Source organism: Oryx dammah, unplaced genomic scaffold, assembly GCF_014754425.2.
Source record: "Oryx dammah isolate SB20612 unplaced genomic scaffold, SCBI_Odam_1.1 HiC_scaffold_2, whole genome shotgun sequence".
Classification (NCBI taxonomy): Eukaryota; Metazoa; Chordata; class Mammalia; order Artiodactyla; family Bovidae; genus Oryx; species Oryx dammah.
In genome coordinates, this window is record NW_024070186.1 from 20,852,384 (window position 1) to 20,868,502 (window position 16,119).

The window sequence follows — 16,119 nt, forward strand, 5'->3', positions numbered from 1 at the left end:
CTGATAGAGTTACCGGTGAACAATAGCTGAGATTATTAAGCAGGCTTCACTTCTGGGGCTGATAAGCCAGAGGCCCTCTATACACTGACATGGATAGAAGTTTCCTCTAAGTGACATTTTGATCACCTTGAGGAATAGTGAGAGAAAACTGCTGAAGCAGTGTCACACCACCTGGCCTGAAATAGGAAGAAGGTTTTGGAGACTGTAGCACTTAGACCTTTGAATCACACCGGTACACTACTGGGTAATAGGACTATGCTGAACAACAAATAGTCTAGCCAGTCTGAAAATACTCAGATTTAGGTCAAGTTTGAGAGATGACAGAAGCACTGGGCTTCCTGATTTCCAGACTCGGGAATTACTGACAGAAGTCTATCTGAGCAATTTCAAAGATTCCTAAGATAAGATATTACAAACTCTAGCTTATATTGGATAGTTCTGACCTGAATTGTCCAAGGATCTGCAGCAATTAGCTCCCTAGATTTTATTCTATAATGCTTCTTCCCGAGTTTGCCTGTGTAGTTCTGTGACAGACTGCAAATTTCCAAAAAACAGGAACCACTTATGCTTCTTCTCTGGCCAAGAATACAGCACAGTGACACACATGTCCAATACTTCAGGATGACTTAGTGTTCTCAATGAGGAGCGTCCACCAAATTAGTTACTGCCCCATGAACAAAGATGGGTGATGTTCAAATCAAACATGCCTTCCCTCGGCCTGTGACCAAACTACAAGCGTCACCAGAACACCCCTTGTTCAGTCAGTCACTGGAATGCTTTAACAGTTGAGGAAGGAAAAGGTTTTGAAACTTCTAGATAACATGGAGTAGGGGCTTATAATCATCATTTTTAGACAAGTGCCTTTAAAATCTTACTACCCAAAGCGTGGTCCTCAGACCAGGATCATCATCACTAAGAGATTGTTGGGCAGAATTTCAGTCCCCGTCTCAGGCTTACTGGATCAGAATCCGCTTTTTAATAAGATGCCCAGGTCATTCTTGTTCATATTTAGAATTTGAGATATCAATAGATCTAGTAATTGTCAATCTAGCACCAATCAGAGCCCAAAACAGAGAGCCAGCCCTTTGTACACGCCTCTCACCCGATCCACTCTGTAGCAACCGAATCCCCGGAGACATCGGAACGGGTGCTGCCGGGGGCAGCTTGGTGATTGGCTAGGCCGACCACGTGACCGGCGCTGGCCCTCCCGTGCTAGTGGATTGGCTCTCGCGTACGCAGACGGACAGGGCCGGGGCGGGCCAAAGCCAGGTCGGAGGGGCGCGCGCGGTGGCGCGGAGGGGCGAGAACGCGAGTGCGCGTGCGCGAGCGGCGGGGCTCTTTCCCCGAGCCGTCGGAGGGAGCGGGAGCGCTTCTCCCGAGGTAAGAGCTGCCGCGGGGCGGGCTCCCTGCCCCTTCGCGGCCGATTGCGGGCGAGCGGGGCGAGGGGACGTCTGAGGTCCGCCTGCCCGGGGAGCCTCACTTGGGAGAGGATGCAGACCCAGGCTCGGTCATCTCCCTCGGTGCCTCGGTTTCCCTTTTCTGCCCGCTAGTGCATCTCCCCATCCTCTTCACCGCGGTGACGGGTCCACCCGAGGGGAGTTGCCCACCTGGTAGCCTCGCCTCCGCCTTTGTTTCTCTCCCGGAGGGATGCTGGTACCGACCCCCTCCCCAGGTAAAGGGTGAAGGGTGGTGGGGCGGGGACGTCTCCGGCGCAAGACCTGGCCTAGAGCCGGGGAGAAGATGGCTTTAATGCAGTGGGATCTGTCACATGTGAGAACGAAGAAAAAAATGTAGTGTCACTTTGGCCAAGCCACGGGACTCGAACTAATCCGGCGGCGGCGGCGGCGACCAAAGCCGTATTTCTGGCGCAGCCGTGCGGGCAGGGGTGGGGGCAGGACCCGCGGGCCAGCCCAGGTGCGCTGGTGGAAGGCTTCGGACCTGCCTGGAGCTCTCACCCCAGAGTTGCACCGAAACGCTTTCAGCCAAGGGATCAAGATATTCGTAAAGAGAAGGGGACAAAATTATTTTTTAAAAGCCGCTGGGCACTGGCGGAGAAGGTCTAAGTGAGAGGCTACAGTGAGAAATTACAGTGAGACTGATGGCTGGTAGTTGTGAGGGGGAAGATCCCTGCAGTGAACTGCGGAGCAGACCATCACACGGATATTATCCTTCAAGAAAACCTGATTTTTTTTTTTTTTTTTTTTTTTTGCGGGAGGCGAGGAGGTGCTGGTTATCTCTAAACTGAGGTTTTTCTGGACTGCCGAATCCAGTAATGACTTATTTTTAGCATGGTGCTAGGGAGAAGGGAAGGCAGGTTACACCCGTTTAGATCTCCTTAATTCTTTCAAAAGTGCGTGTTAAAATAAGGCCTTTGGATGTCAAAAGCTGCGTGTGTGTGTGTGTGTGTGTGTGTGTGTGTGTGTGTGATTATGGTTTGGGGGTGGGGGGTGTCTCCTTGAAGTCATACTTTACAAAAGGCATCCTCTGTCTCTTTCCTTCTCAATTTCCCTAGACCTGAAATAGCAAGAGCATACTGTACAGCTCATAACAAAGTATAAAAAGCCCCTTCAATTTTCCACTAGTTAATTTATTAGCTATACCTGTTAGTCTGCTTGGTTCGGAACGGTTTAAACTATCATTAGGAAGATTTTACTGTATTCTGGAATTCCACTATAATTCATTTACAACTTATTCTGGTAGGAAATGGACAGGAATCTCTCTACCTGATTCCTCAGAGACATCCTGACAGGGTTCCAAGGCTTTTTATTACCCTTACCTTCCCCATACAAAGTTTTGTTTCTTTAGGAAACGATGTGATTTTTTTTTTCCCAAACATCTAAGACACACCGCATGCCTGTGAAATGCCCAAACTTGTTAAGAAATGAATTTACTTGGCAAGTTCAAACTAACTAAAGAAGGAACACTTAAATTTGTTAGGGGAAATCAGAATTAACATCAACTGTAGCAGATTAACTTTTGGTGGTTTTCTGGGGTAAGCCAAAGTAAAAGAAAAGGTGTTGCAAAGCTTGTTGGGAATGTAACAAATGACCTCATAAAGTAAAATATAGATTGTCATCTGACAGATTGGTACATAAAGCAAATTAGAGTAATTTTAGAATTTGTCAGTGATTTGTTTCTAGCTGGTATCAGTGGGGAGAGGAAGGAATTCCGAGGCTGGGGTAGGAAGTATAGTTTGAAAAGGTATATGCTTTTGTGTTTAGAGAGAAAATGTCGCTTTTGTTATATAAACTGCACAAAGGGCAAAGCAACAACAAAATCATTTCCTTTCTGTCATTTCTGTCCCCTGGGTCAGGGAGGGAAGAGTGAATGAGAGATTAGAGTCTGACCTGCATGCCTAAGCAGTACTGTCCTTTGAGCAGGATCTGTGTCACACTGTGTAAATCTAAGAGCCGTCACATTGATAGAGGTTTAAGCACCTTCCCTGGACTCTTGCTGTAAGATAGAGTGGGATAACATTGCCACAGGTGGAAGCAAGGTGAGAACATCTGATACGGAAGCCCTAGGGTGAAGAGAGTTAGGAAGTGTTTCATTCAGTGAGGCTCTGCCTTTGGAGCTTTGAGAAGGCAGAGCTGCCTCTCTCCAAGGACCTGCCCTTCACGATGGGGGCTCCTGTGGGTTTCTGGGTCTCAGGCTGTAAGCATCAGTTACGCTTGTAATGTGCTCTAGAAAAGAAAGGCTCACAAAAACACAAATCTAGGCTGCCATTCTTTCAGGCATGTCAACCGCAGGCTTCCAGAAAACAAGTTATGCCCTCCCTACCAGTAGATGGCACTGCTGTCTCTGGGAATTCCTGGAGGAGATGAAACAGGAGCTGGCAAACCAGTGATGTATAGCCTCTGGTCTAGAAGATTTTGAAAGGCTGTGTCAGTTCCCAAAGAAAATCATAAAAAGAAAAGAAAAGAAAAAAAAAGTTACGAAAGCCAGAAATATTGATACAAAGTAGGAATGATGGTTGTGGGGGTTGAGAATGGGTGCCATTACTTTGCTGGTTGTGTGTGGGAAATGGAGAGGGTAAGCTGACAAGCGATGGAACACAGGTTTTGAAAGCCCTTGCATACATATTATTGGCTAATTGAAAATAAGGTTGAATTCATGATTCAATCAAATTTCCCAACAACTTCCTAGTGTATACATCTTTGCTTATAAAACTCGTCTGTACACATGGACAGGACTATGGAAATACACATATAACTTTTAAACCAAATCAATATCCAATAATTATGTATCTGAAGACAGTTCAGTTCGGTTCAGTCGCTCAGTCGTGTCCAACTCTTTGCGACCCCATGAATCGCAGCACGCCAGGCCTCCCTGTCCATCACCATCTCCCAGAGTTCACCCAGACTCACGTCCATCAAGTCCGTGATGCCATCTAGCCATCTCATCCTCGGTCATCCCCTTCTTCTCCTGCCCCCAATCCCTCCCAGCATCAGAGTCTTTTCCAATGAGTCAACTCTTTGCATGAGGTGGCCAAAGTACTGGAGCTTCAGCTTTAGCATCATTCCTTCCAAAGAAATCCCAGGGTTGATCTCCTTCAGAATGGACTGGTTGGATCTCCTTGCAGTCCAAGCGACTCTCAAGAGTCTTCTCCAACACCACAGTTCAAAAGCATCAATTCTTCGGTGCTCAGCCTTCTTCACAGTCCAACTCTCACATCCACACATGACCACAGGAAAAACCATAGCCTTGACTAGACGGACCTTAGTTGGCAAAGTAATGTCTCTGCTTTTGAATATACTATCTAGGTTGGTCATAACTTTTCTTCCAAGGAGTAAGCATCTTTTAATTTCATGGCTGCAATCACCATCCGCAGTGATCTTGGAGCCCAAAAAAATAAAGTCTGACACTGTTTCAACTGTTTCCCCATCTATTTCCCATGAAGTGATGGGACCAGATGCCATGATCTTCGTTTTCTGAATGTTGAGCTTTAAGCCAACTTTTTCACTCTCCGCTTTCACTTTCATCAAGAGGCTTTTTAGCTCCTCTTCAGAGTATTTTATTTTAGGGCTGTCCACAATAGTAGGTCAAAGTTATTCTGGGTCAGTTTCTTCTAAAACTTAAAAATTCCTAACAAGTATTCTACAATTTTAAGATTTTATTAGCAATTCATATCCTGAACTTTGGTTTTATTGACCTTAGCCAGGGTTTGTTCATTTATTCCCCTCTTTTGAACCACCTTTTCTTTCATTAAAAAAAATAATTGACTGTTTTTTATATGAATTTTGTAGCCACATATTTGAAGGAGGTGATACTGTTGCTAGTGAGGTTACTGTGCATATGAGCTTTGACCCTTCTGGAGGCATAGAACTCTGCTCCTGGGAGTCATTACCTGAATCACCTGCTTCCTCATGCTGTCCTTGTGCTATGGCTCAGCTTTTTGGAGTTTATTTCCATCTCTCTTCAAGTGAACTCATGAGCTGGTTTTTATTACCGATGCCAAATCCTAAAATCTTGCTGACGCTAGACAGCAGTAGTCACAACAGTTTGCTAACATTACCTCATTATGTGACCTCAAATACATTTCTTTGCCTTTCGGAACCTCAGTTTTCTCACCTGGGTCACTGGAATTGGGTGAGATGTGATGCATGTCTCTTGAAAAAAATCCTTTCTAAGTCAAAAATTCTACACCCAGCTGATTCTCATAAAGTGTCAACATTTCTGAAGCCCCTGAAAAATTCTCATCTAAAAGGTATTTTCATGCAGTGAACCTAGAGCAAAAAGAAATCTCACTGATATTTCTTCTCAGAGAATCCTAATAATTCAGAGTTGTAAGAAACCTTAAGGATGGTGTAGCTTGACCTTCTCATTTCATAGACAGAGTTTCACCTCAGAGCTGAGTGATTTGCCCAAGCTAACAGAACTAGAGAGTGGTAGAAAGCTGGGGCCCAAGCTCATGTCAGTCCTGACTTTTCCAGTGCTGAATTTCTTCACCTGCCATCAGTACGAAAAAGATGCTGTGTCTACAGGGCTGGAGCCAAGAAAATTCTGAGTAATTCCTTAAAGTAGGGTTTTTAAACCACAGCATGAATAGTATTGTGTTGGGCAGAAATTCAAGGTCTGACTTCTTTTTTGCACCTTATTTTTTTCTTCACTGACTGTTCTTGAGTAGTATTCTTTACTATACATCCTTGTGCTTTTTAAAACTTTCCTGCAGAAGGAAAAAAATTTCTTTACCCTAAAAGAGTCATTCCCCAATCAGATGTTTTTAAATTGGGTCCATGGACTCTCTGAAGGCTATGTGACTAGAATAATTTCCATGTAATTGATTTCCTTTTTATTCTTATGTATATATATATTTTCTCTGCATTTAAGAGATTATTCTGAGGAGTTCCTTAGGCTTCAGTAGATTGCCAAAAGTACGGGAGGGTCCATGGCACAAGAATAGGTATAACTTCTAGGGTTGAGAAGAGGTTCTGGGAAGTTGCCAGGATGGGAGAGTTTTTGAGGTGCTAGAGACACTACTCTTGCCTGGAAAATCCTATGGACGGAGGAGCCTGGTAGGCTGCAGTCCATGGGGTCGCTAAGAGTTGGATATGACTGAGCGACTTCCCTTTCACTTTTCACTTTCATGCACTGGAGAAGGAAATGGCAACCCACTCCAGTGTTCTTGCCTGAAGAATCCCAGGGATGGGGGAGCCTGGTGGGCTGCCGTCTATGGAGTCACACAGAGTCGGACACGAGTGAAGCGACTTAGCAGCAGCAGAGACACTATGGCAGAAGAGAGTTGGGGGTGGAGTAACCTGTAGCAGTTCTTAGAACATTTTGCTTTCATTAAAATGCTTGAAATTACTCACTAAATGAAGATGCTGATAATAGCATTTTACTCATCTTAACGATGGATATGCAAGTATTGATTTCCATTTATCATTTCTTGTTCATTAAGTAGTCCCTCCTAATTTTGCCAAAACACTTTCAAATTTTTATCTCTTTATTGGAGACATGCATATTAAGAGGTTCCATTCTTCCCTTCCTGATTTAGGACTTTGAATTTGGACTCTTGTCTTTCATTGCTGAGGTCCTATATTTTACTCTCTGCTCTTAACTTCCAGGACTCACCATGCTCTCAGAGATGCAAAATAAGTATCATGGATAAAAATATCTTGAGATTCCTTTATTTGTCCCCATGATTGGCTATGGAAACCTCTGTTCCTCCTCAGCTAATTATTAATATTTCCTTTCCCTTTTTTATTTGCAGTCTCAAATTCTCCTTTTCTAATTGTCCCTTAATAGCAATGACTCAGTGTGTATGTATGGAAAATAAAAATTCTTGTTTTTGCCAGAAGGTATACAGAAGTTAATTTGTGTTCAGGTCACATTTTGTGAGATATAACTTTGGTGGAGATCACTGTTTCGAAGAACATTTGCTTGAAAAACTTGGTCTGCCCTGTGACCCCCTTCCCTTATGTTTGGTATGATGGTGGTCCACGCTGGTGAATGCTACCTTCTGGTACCTTTTTAGATTTGGGCCAGAGTAGCCATTTACTCTCACTTTAGCAGAAGAATAAGAATCACCTTTTCTTCTTCAGCAGCATGTCAATTGAATTTATGTAATAACAGAAGAAAAAGTCCAATTTCTGTACTCTGATTCCAGCACACTGAGTTAGTATGAGATTTGAGGGACATTGTTGACTTCTGAGTTTGTTTCCTTGTCTGGAAAATAAGACATGAAAGCAGTGACCACTTAAATTCTTTCTAGTTCCGAAATCTTGTGACTCTTTGAAATTTTCCCTGGTATCCTGATAATGGGGAATTTATGTATAATCAAAGTTGGTGCCAGTTCTTTATATCTGCAGATCACTTTGTGGAATACAAAAATATTCTCTAATTTTTAAAATCTCTTTTCTGCTTCAATCTTCTTTTCTACTACAACATCTGGGAGTTTGCAGCTCAGCGTTTTGTCAAGATACCCAGGCTATACATGCTGTTTTGTCTCATTTTTGAGTCTCACATTGACGCATAGGTCAATGAGGGAAGCAGAGTATTTCACAGATGAGGAAACCAGATCTCAGAATGGTTAAGTAGCTAAGTCAGATTTACTGTTAGTGTCTCACCCAGAACTCCAGACTCTAAAGCTAATATCTTCATTGGGCTGGCGTCAGGCTTGTATGATACTGATTATTAGCTACCCAGCAACCCACGGATTTAGGTGTGGCTGTGTAACTAAGTGGAAGTGGAAAAGTATTGTGGTCCATTTCTAGGGAAAAAAGAAACAAAAAGAGAGCACCCACGCAAGTTCCTCCATGCTGTTTTATACTCTGTGTAGGCTGGAATGGAGAGGGTCCCTACAAGATCTTGGGATGCTATGTTAAAGGATGGCAGGACTTTTGTCAGCCTGGTTGCCTGGATTGCTGTTAAGGGAGACTATTCAATTGTCCAGTATGTATACAGGAACAAGAAATAAGCTTTTATCAAACTTAAACCATTATATATATTTGGGTTTATGTGTTAAGTAAGTACTGATAGTTAGCCTATGCTAGCAAATTCACTTGAGGAGCAGTGGCTTGGAACTTGAAGTTATGGATCTTCTGGCCTAACGTATTCATTCATTCATTTTTCATCTTTGGTAGTTGGTGATCGATTGGTTGTGATCCACCATGCAGAAGTGAGTGATGAAAGGCAACAGAGCTGATGGGTCATGAGGATGTAAGTGCATTTGAAGGCTCTCACACCCTCTACTCCAGGGTAAGTCAAAGGCATTCTTTGCCATTGTTGTTCTGGTTTTAGTCTTGTCTTAACAGCCTTTTGGCGTCAGTGCAGTGGGGTGCCCTGTCTGTGAAAGCTTCCCAAAGCCTTTAGTGATTCAGGTCATAAACACTGTTCAGATCAGCACTTACAAAGCTAAAACCATGATCAAGGTGATGGGATAGAATCTGCATGGGAATATCTCAACATAAGAATTTTTTAGTGAGTTTGTATGGGGTTTGATTTACATAGTGGGTGAGGGTGTTGCTGGGCCCTTCTGAGAAGGGAACTAGGCCTGAATGCTGTTTTCCTGTAGCCATATCATATTGTTATCTCTGCTGACACAAATTCCCCTCTCTCAGCACTCGACTCTTCCATGGATCACTTTGCTTAACTTTTCCTGCGTTAATCACTTTTTTTTGGCGGGGGGGGGATGGGAAACTGCTTACCAGAGAGTTGATGATTTCCAATTTGGTAGATAATAGCAGTAGCAAAGCACATGGTTCTGCCCATTCCATTTTATTTTATCCAGTGTCACTGGAGGTCACATGTCCATTCCCTCCTCATCTGTTTGCAGTCCTTAGTGCAATGGATGTAGGCACCAGGAGCATTATAACTAAAGCTGCTTTGGATTTTCATCTGTCGTGAAGATTTTGAGACCAGAAGGAGATTTGGTGTGCCCTTCTCAGAGGCAGTGGAGGGCTGAGAGGGAGGAGTGGAAAGGACATCCCATCCTTTCTGAGGTCTCTGGATTTTAGAGCTTAAACTAAAACCAGACTCACTAAAGAGAAAATAATAATTAATACAAACCTAAGCAGAGCTAAGACTGGTTAGGAAAAAGGGGGACAGGAGGTTATATTTAGAAGAAAAAAAAGTACTCAGCTGAGGAACCGAATGGAGGATTGTTTTTAAGCGTCTTAGTTCAGTACTGTGGAGTCCTTGCTGATAATGTCCCATTACCCACGCTCAGACAGAGGGCACCCAGTAAGGGTGGTGTCCTTTTGTGCCTCACATGGCTCAGTAATGAGTACAATTTACTGAACAAAATAGACAATTAGGAGCTGTTGATCTCTGGAGATTCCCATAAGCATGGATCATTACAGCTCTGGAGTGATGCATGTGCTTAGAGATAAGCAAAGCAGAAGACAGGGAGCTGTAGGGCACATCAACAACTGGAGGGTCTAGGTGAGCAGCCAGACACAGACCCCAGCTCAGCGCCTGGGGGTCACTAAGGAAAGGACCTGGTCTCTGCTAAGCTTTCTCATTAGAGGAAAGGAGCTAGACTTTGCCAGCTTTTCCTTATTTTCCTCTGTGGTGCCAAAAAGTATAGCATGACAGAAATAGCACTCAACTGGTATGTTTCTGTGTAAATGCTGTATGAGGATCAAATTACAGAGGGGGCTATTCTTTATTGATTAGAAGCCAAAGAAACTAGTGCTGGAGATGCCAGAGGATCAGGGGTTCTCATCCTCAGCACCATTGGCATGCTGAGCCTGGTGCTTCTTTGTTGTGGGCTACCCTGTGCACGGAAGCATGTTCGGCAGCGTCCTTGGCCTCTACCCTCTAGATGCCTGTAGTTCCCTTGACCCCCACCATAATCGTGACAATCAAAAGTGTCTCCAGACATTGCCAAATGTGCCCTGGGGAAACAACTGCCCCTGGTTGAGAACCACTGCTGGAGGCGACTTAATTTTGCTCTTGAGTTTCTCTGGGATGGCATTTCAGTAACTTAGTCTCATTGTGCTAGTTTCCCTACCTGTAAAATAGACACAGCCTTTGTAAGTCCGTAGCCAAAAGAAGGGATGTACAAAGCACTGTGTGATTACTTGAGAGCTCTATGAATGCTAAGAAATACCTGTCTCCTAAAATATCTAGGACCCAGGGATCGCTCTTAATCCTTATGAAGGCAGTAGCTGAGGAGCAGGGGAGTTTGAAGGGTCAGTGGTGTGGGAAATGATGCATAGTGCCAGACTCTGATTTCACTTGAAGCCTTCATATTCAGTTCATTTCAACAATATACTCTTGAATAAAGGCTTGTTTTTTGGAAAGGGAAAAAATGGGAGCGTGGAGGAGAGAGAAATAAGCTGTTAGAAGAGCAGTCAAGGAAATTGCTTTTAACTAGGGATGGGAGATTGTGGTAATCTTAAAGTGACTGTATAATTAGTGCTAAGCTGCTTCAGTCATGTCTGATTCTTTGCGACCCTATACACTGTAGCCCACCAAGCTCCTCTGTCCATGGAGATTTTCCAGGCAAGAATATTGGAGTGGGTTGCCATGCCCTCCTTCAGGGGACTTTCCTGACTCAGGGATTGAACTTGAGTCTCTAAATTGGCAGGTGGGGTCTTTGTCACTAGCGCCACCTAGTGAAGGGAAGTCACTAGGACATAAAGTCACCACAGGAGGTAAAGAAGTTACCCTCCCAAAGAAAAATATCCTCCCAAATTACTATGGATCCTAGAGCAGATTTTGTGAGTAATACAACAAATACCAGAGAATGTTTGGAGAAGTCTGTTTTTATTCTTTAGCTTTTCCATCTATTTCTCTCCTTTGAAAGTATAGAAAAGGGGTTGTCTTCAACCCATGCCCTTTGAATGATACATAAAATGTTTTAGGGTCTTGGTTGTTCTGCTGGTAGTCTTCTAGAACTGTGCTGGAATGGTGAAAAGGGCTATCACCCTGCGTTGGTCCTGAAGCAGTCATGTTATTTTACTAGAAAACCTCAGTTTAGGAAGAGCAAGTGCAGGGATTAGATGTAAACTGTCCTGGCAGGTTTGAGTTCAGCCTTGCTGAGGTGTTGGTCTCTGTACTTATCAGATACACTCACCAAATTTACACCAAGACCATATTGACACAGCACAGTGTGGATAGAGAGTGTGGCCATCATCAGGAAGTTCTGTTGGACAGCACTGCTTTAGTCTATAAACACTGTTTATCAGAAATCCATACTTGTAGTTGCAGTGTGTGTGTGCTTGTTATAACAAGAGCTCACCTTATTTTGGATTTCTCCATCCTGGGTCACTTTTCAGTCTGTGAGAGGATCTTGCTGAACTTTTTAGCTTGCTGAAGCACCTGTCACAGAAAGTGCTATGAGCCTGTCTCTCTGACATAACTGAGTGCACTGCCTCAAAAATATTTGTGCTTTAATCCCAGGCTGCTGAGCTGTCTCTTTCCATTTGGTGTCTCCACACCCTGACTCTCGGTAGTGAAGCTTGTTTGTGCAGGTTGTCTCTTTTGATAAGGCCTAGAGCATCAGAGCTTCACAAAGGGTCTGGGACAGGTGGTGAGAGAGTTTTCACCTTCCTTCCTTCCAAGCCCCAGCATGGCTCAGAAAAGTGTTTCATAAGAAGGTATTAGTTTGCAAGCTTAAGCTCTGAGGCGTTATCCCCTAAAGAATTAGTTTGTAAAGTAGTATAGGACATATTTAGTAGTTAAGCCCTTGAGCAACATGGGCGAATTTTCAGGTGATATTATCTCTTTCTAGTACCAATATTAGTTGCCCTGAAACTATCATAATTAGAACAAATGAAAAGATGTAGAAATAAAGACACATATTTTAAAAGATGTAATTTAAATCTAACTGAGCCCAAGACTGTTTTGCATGGTAGAAGGAATGAGAGCAGAGGGTTTGCATGCTGTGAGTAGTGTTGCTGGAGACAAGGCCTGGAGATGGCTGGGCTGAGATGACTCTTGGATGGCCTTCACTGGCTGCCTCTCTCCTGACTGTGTGGTGCCAATCCTCGTATTGCCCTCCTCTCTTCACTTTGTGTTTCTGTTCTGCTTGGGGTGTTGGAGGGGTCTTAGTGTTTCTCAAGGGAGGTTCTCTTAGCATTTCGATAGAATGACTCATCATTGTGTGAAACTTTGCTGTCCATTATAAGACATATAGCATCCCTGGTTGTTGAATGTTTGTATTACTCTAACCAAGTCATCCAGTCAACCAACAAAGCTGCCTGCATTTCTAAATATGGCCTCGGATTGAGAATCACTGGCTGCTAGAGTGTTGGGAGGTCTTAGAAAGGGGGAGTAAATTAGGGTTACAGAAGTTGCAGGTGCTCGGAAGGGCTGGCTCGTTACTTTCTGGTATGACCTGACCTATTCCCAGTGCTGGAACTGCTTTGGGAGCCAATACGATTCTGTAGAGACCAGAAGAATCAGGTTTTGCCAGTGGAAAACTTGGTCCCTGAAGCTCGAAATCAACCCAGAAGTCACGGGGGGACGTCTATCAGTGCCACAGAGGGCGGAGAGAATACTAAGGCTCCCAGAGCACGCTGGTTTCTATTCTTGACTGGGAGAAAAAATGCAGCAAGGGAGACTTAAAGACAATCCAAGAGAAAGGGATTTTGCCAACCATTTCTTTTCTTTCTCTGTGATTACAAAAACTGGCAAAGTAGCCCTAAATTTGTGAGGTTATGTGTAGACTCTCAGATGGGAAATCTGAGGTGGTTTTATAGTTAGTAAAGAGAAAAAGAACACTCTCAGACATCTTGCTGTGGGGCATCTATAAATGTCTTTGATTACAAGAACAGAAGCTCATTCAAGTTTCCTTAAGAAATGGAAGGCTTAAGTAAGAATACATGGGAAAATAAAACAAATGTCAGACGTGTGGCAAGTTATGGGTAATCCCAGAGGTCTTTCAGGATGAGAAAGAGCCATCATGTGGCCAGACCTCACGGCGACAGGACCTAACTCAGGACCAGGAAGATTATTGCCTGATCTGTTGCAACTCCAGGATGTGTCTGCACCAACAGTGCTTGATCAGTCTGCATTCTACTCCTCCACCTTTACATGGCTCAGGATTCTTGTTTTGGCTTCTCTACTCATGTCTTCCTGTCCCCACAACCTAATTGATGGTCTATGTATGGACCAAGAAGGAAAAGAATATGATAATTCTGTAGTAACTATCAGCCCTCTGGTTATAGAGATCTTTCTCCCAGGCAGTCTTAGAGGTATTGATGCCCTCTCTTGGTCCACACAGCGGTGGCCTGGGTCTTCTTGCCTCAACAAAGACTGTGGTTTCTCTGGAAGGGAGCAGCGGTAGGGTCGACAGAATGTGGGACCTCTCTTGTGTAAGGACACTGAATTCTTAACTCTTAGAATCAACACTGTTTATGGGTTATGTATATAATAAAGAATTGGAAGATTACTTTTGAAGCCTCTGCATTCAGTAGCAATTATGAAAAAGCCTGAATCTGTTTTTTTGAGACTGTCTGCATCATGTATTGGAGAAGGAAATGGCAACCCACTCCACTGTTCTTGCCTGGAGAATCCCAGGGACAGGGGAGCCTGGTGGGCTATTGCATCGCACAGAATTGGACACGACTGAAGTGACTTAGCAGCAGCAGCAGCAGCAGCTGCATCCCAGAGCAGAATGGTAGGGAAATTGCTGGGCTAGATGATTGAGAATCAGTAGTTATATTTTCCATATGGATATATTTTTTTTTTGCATCTGTCAAATGTGATTCTCTCAACCACCCATGCTTCTTGTAGGAATAATGGCTAGGTAGCTGTCTAAATGTTGAAAGACATTTTGACATCTCTGACAAGTGTTATTCAACAGCTGGGTTTGTAAGATTCCAGTTCTGACAAAGTAAAATAATTTGGCTTATTACTCCAGAAATAGATTCCATATAGATGGTGTCATTTTGGGAATTACTACCTTAAAGGCAGACTTTAAAATGTTTTGTGTTGTAGTGTGTTCTGTTTATTTACCCCTGATCTTGGAGAGTTAGTTTCATTTGAACCAATGATTGAATATGACTTTACAAGGAGTGCATCCTCATATTTGCAGAAGGCTCTGTCTTCCCTGGTGGCTCAGAGGTTAAAGCATCTGCCTGCAATGCAGGAGACCTGGGTTCGATCCCTGGATCGGGAAGATCCCCTGGAGAAGGAAATGGCAACCCACTCCAGTATTCTTGCCTGGAGAATCCCATGGACGGAGGAGCCTGGTGGGCTACGGTCCCTGGGGTCACAAAGAGTCAGAAACGACTGAGCGACTTCACTTTCTGTCCTTATTTATGATTCTGTGACAGGGTAAGATGATGGTCCTAGCTTCATGGGCCGTCACAGCTGTGAAGGGCCTGCTCTGTGACATCACACACAGCCCATTGGCTCACTGAATTCATTTAAGGCTCTTACTCTTCTCAAGCAGCTGGAGCATGGGAGTGACACATACAGAGTTAGTATTTCCTTAACTGCAGCTTCTGTTGAAAGCGGCAGAAGAGAAGTTCAGTGGGGCTTCTGCAATTGCTAATTGAGAAAAGAATGTAGTCTGTTACTGAAAGATGATTGGGATCAGCTTTCTCACTCAGCTGCTCAAAGGAGCAGAGATGAATCTTTTGCTTCAGTTCCTCTTGTTACTCTGGGACGATACCTATCCCTTCTATGGAATTTTTTTAACGAGAAGGGAAAAATAGAGAATTGTATCCAATACATTTTAACATACATGATTGTATTTCTTCTGAAGAGGAAGACTTGTATATAGTAACCATATATCACCAGATTAAAATCCTCAATTTTAATTTTAAAGAAATTCTAATCTTACAGTATAAACCAAAGATAAAGTCAAATTTTTGCATATATAATTAATTTTTTATAAAAATAAAACAAAACTATGTTTGTTCTTATAGAATCAGGAACTAATTTGCAGCCCTTGCATGAAGATTCTGTAGCAATGGTAAAGACATCTGCTCTCTCTGAGGTGTAAAGAGATGAAAGATGATGCCTGAAAGATGCCTGAGAGTCCCAGGTCCTGAATCCTGGGATTTTATCCTGCTCTAAGCCACTCCCTAGATAAGTGTTGGGGGATAAGTGTGATAAATGGACATAGATGCTTGAGGGGAGGGCTGAAATCTCTAGCCTTGGTGAAGTGTCCTGTGCTTCCCATGAACCACAGGAGGGAATAGATGCTACTCAGGCCTTTCCCTACTGAGCCCATTGTTGAATCCTGGCATTAGCCTTTCTAGGAAACAAAGCTATGGCTGAAGTAATATCCTCAAACATGATTTCTTATTAGCACATCCCTTTTAAAAGGAGCTTCCTGGACGAGGACGAAGGCAGGCAGATGCATGCTTCCCTTAGCTTTCAAAAGCTGTCTCCTTTCTATTGGAAAGTGAAAGTGAAAGTTGCTCTGTCCTGTCTGACTCTTTGTGACCCCATGGACTATACAGTCCATGGAATTCTCCAGGCCAGAATGCTGAAGTGGGTAGCCTTTCCTTTCTGCACAGGATGTTCCCAACCCAGGAACTGAACCCAGCTCTCCCACATTGCAGGTGAATTCTTTACCAGCTGAGCCAGAACACTTATTAGATCACTTCTGAAATTTTTAATTATTGAATTTAGTAAAATATTTGCCAGACATTAAACAATAGGACATTAATAGAGACCCCCAATTAGTGTCTTTTAATTTGAGAGCCCCCAATC

At 43.5% G+C, this 16,119-nt stretch overlaps 1 protein-coding gene across 2 annotated transcripts in view; it reads left to right on the plus strand.

The window, feature by feature from the left end:
- Nucleotides 1–1,251: 1,251 nt before the first annotated feature.
- The window catches only part of TMEM108 (transmembrane protein 108), a 438,465-nt gene continuing 423,597 nt past the window's right edge, over nucleotides 1,252–16,119 (plus strand). The window contains exons 1-2 of one of the 2 annotated variants that reach the window (XM_040232757.1): nucleotides 1,252–1,380; nucleotides 8,586–8,700. The gene's annotated coding sequence lies outside the window, so the exon portion shown is untranslated. The remainder of the gene's footprint in view (nucleotides 1,381–8,585; nucleotides 8,701–16,119) is intronic. The other variant, XM_040232758.1, reaches the window with a different exon arrangement.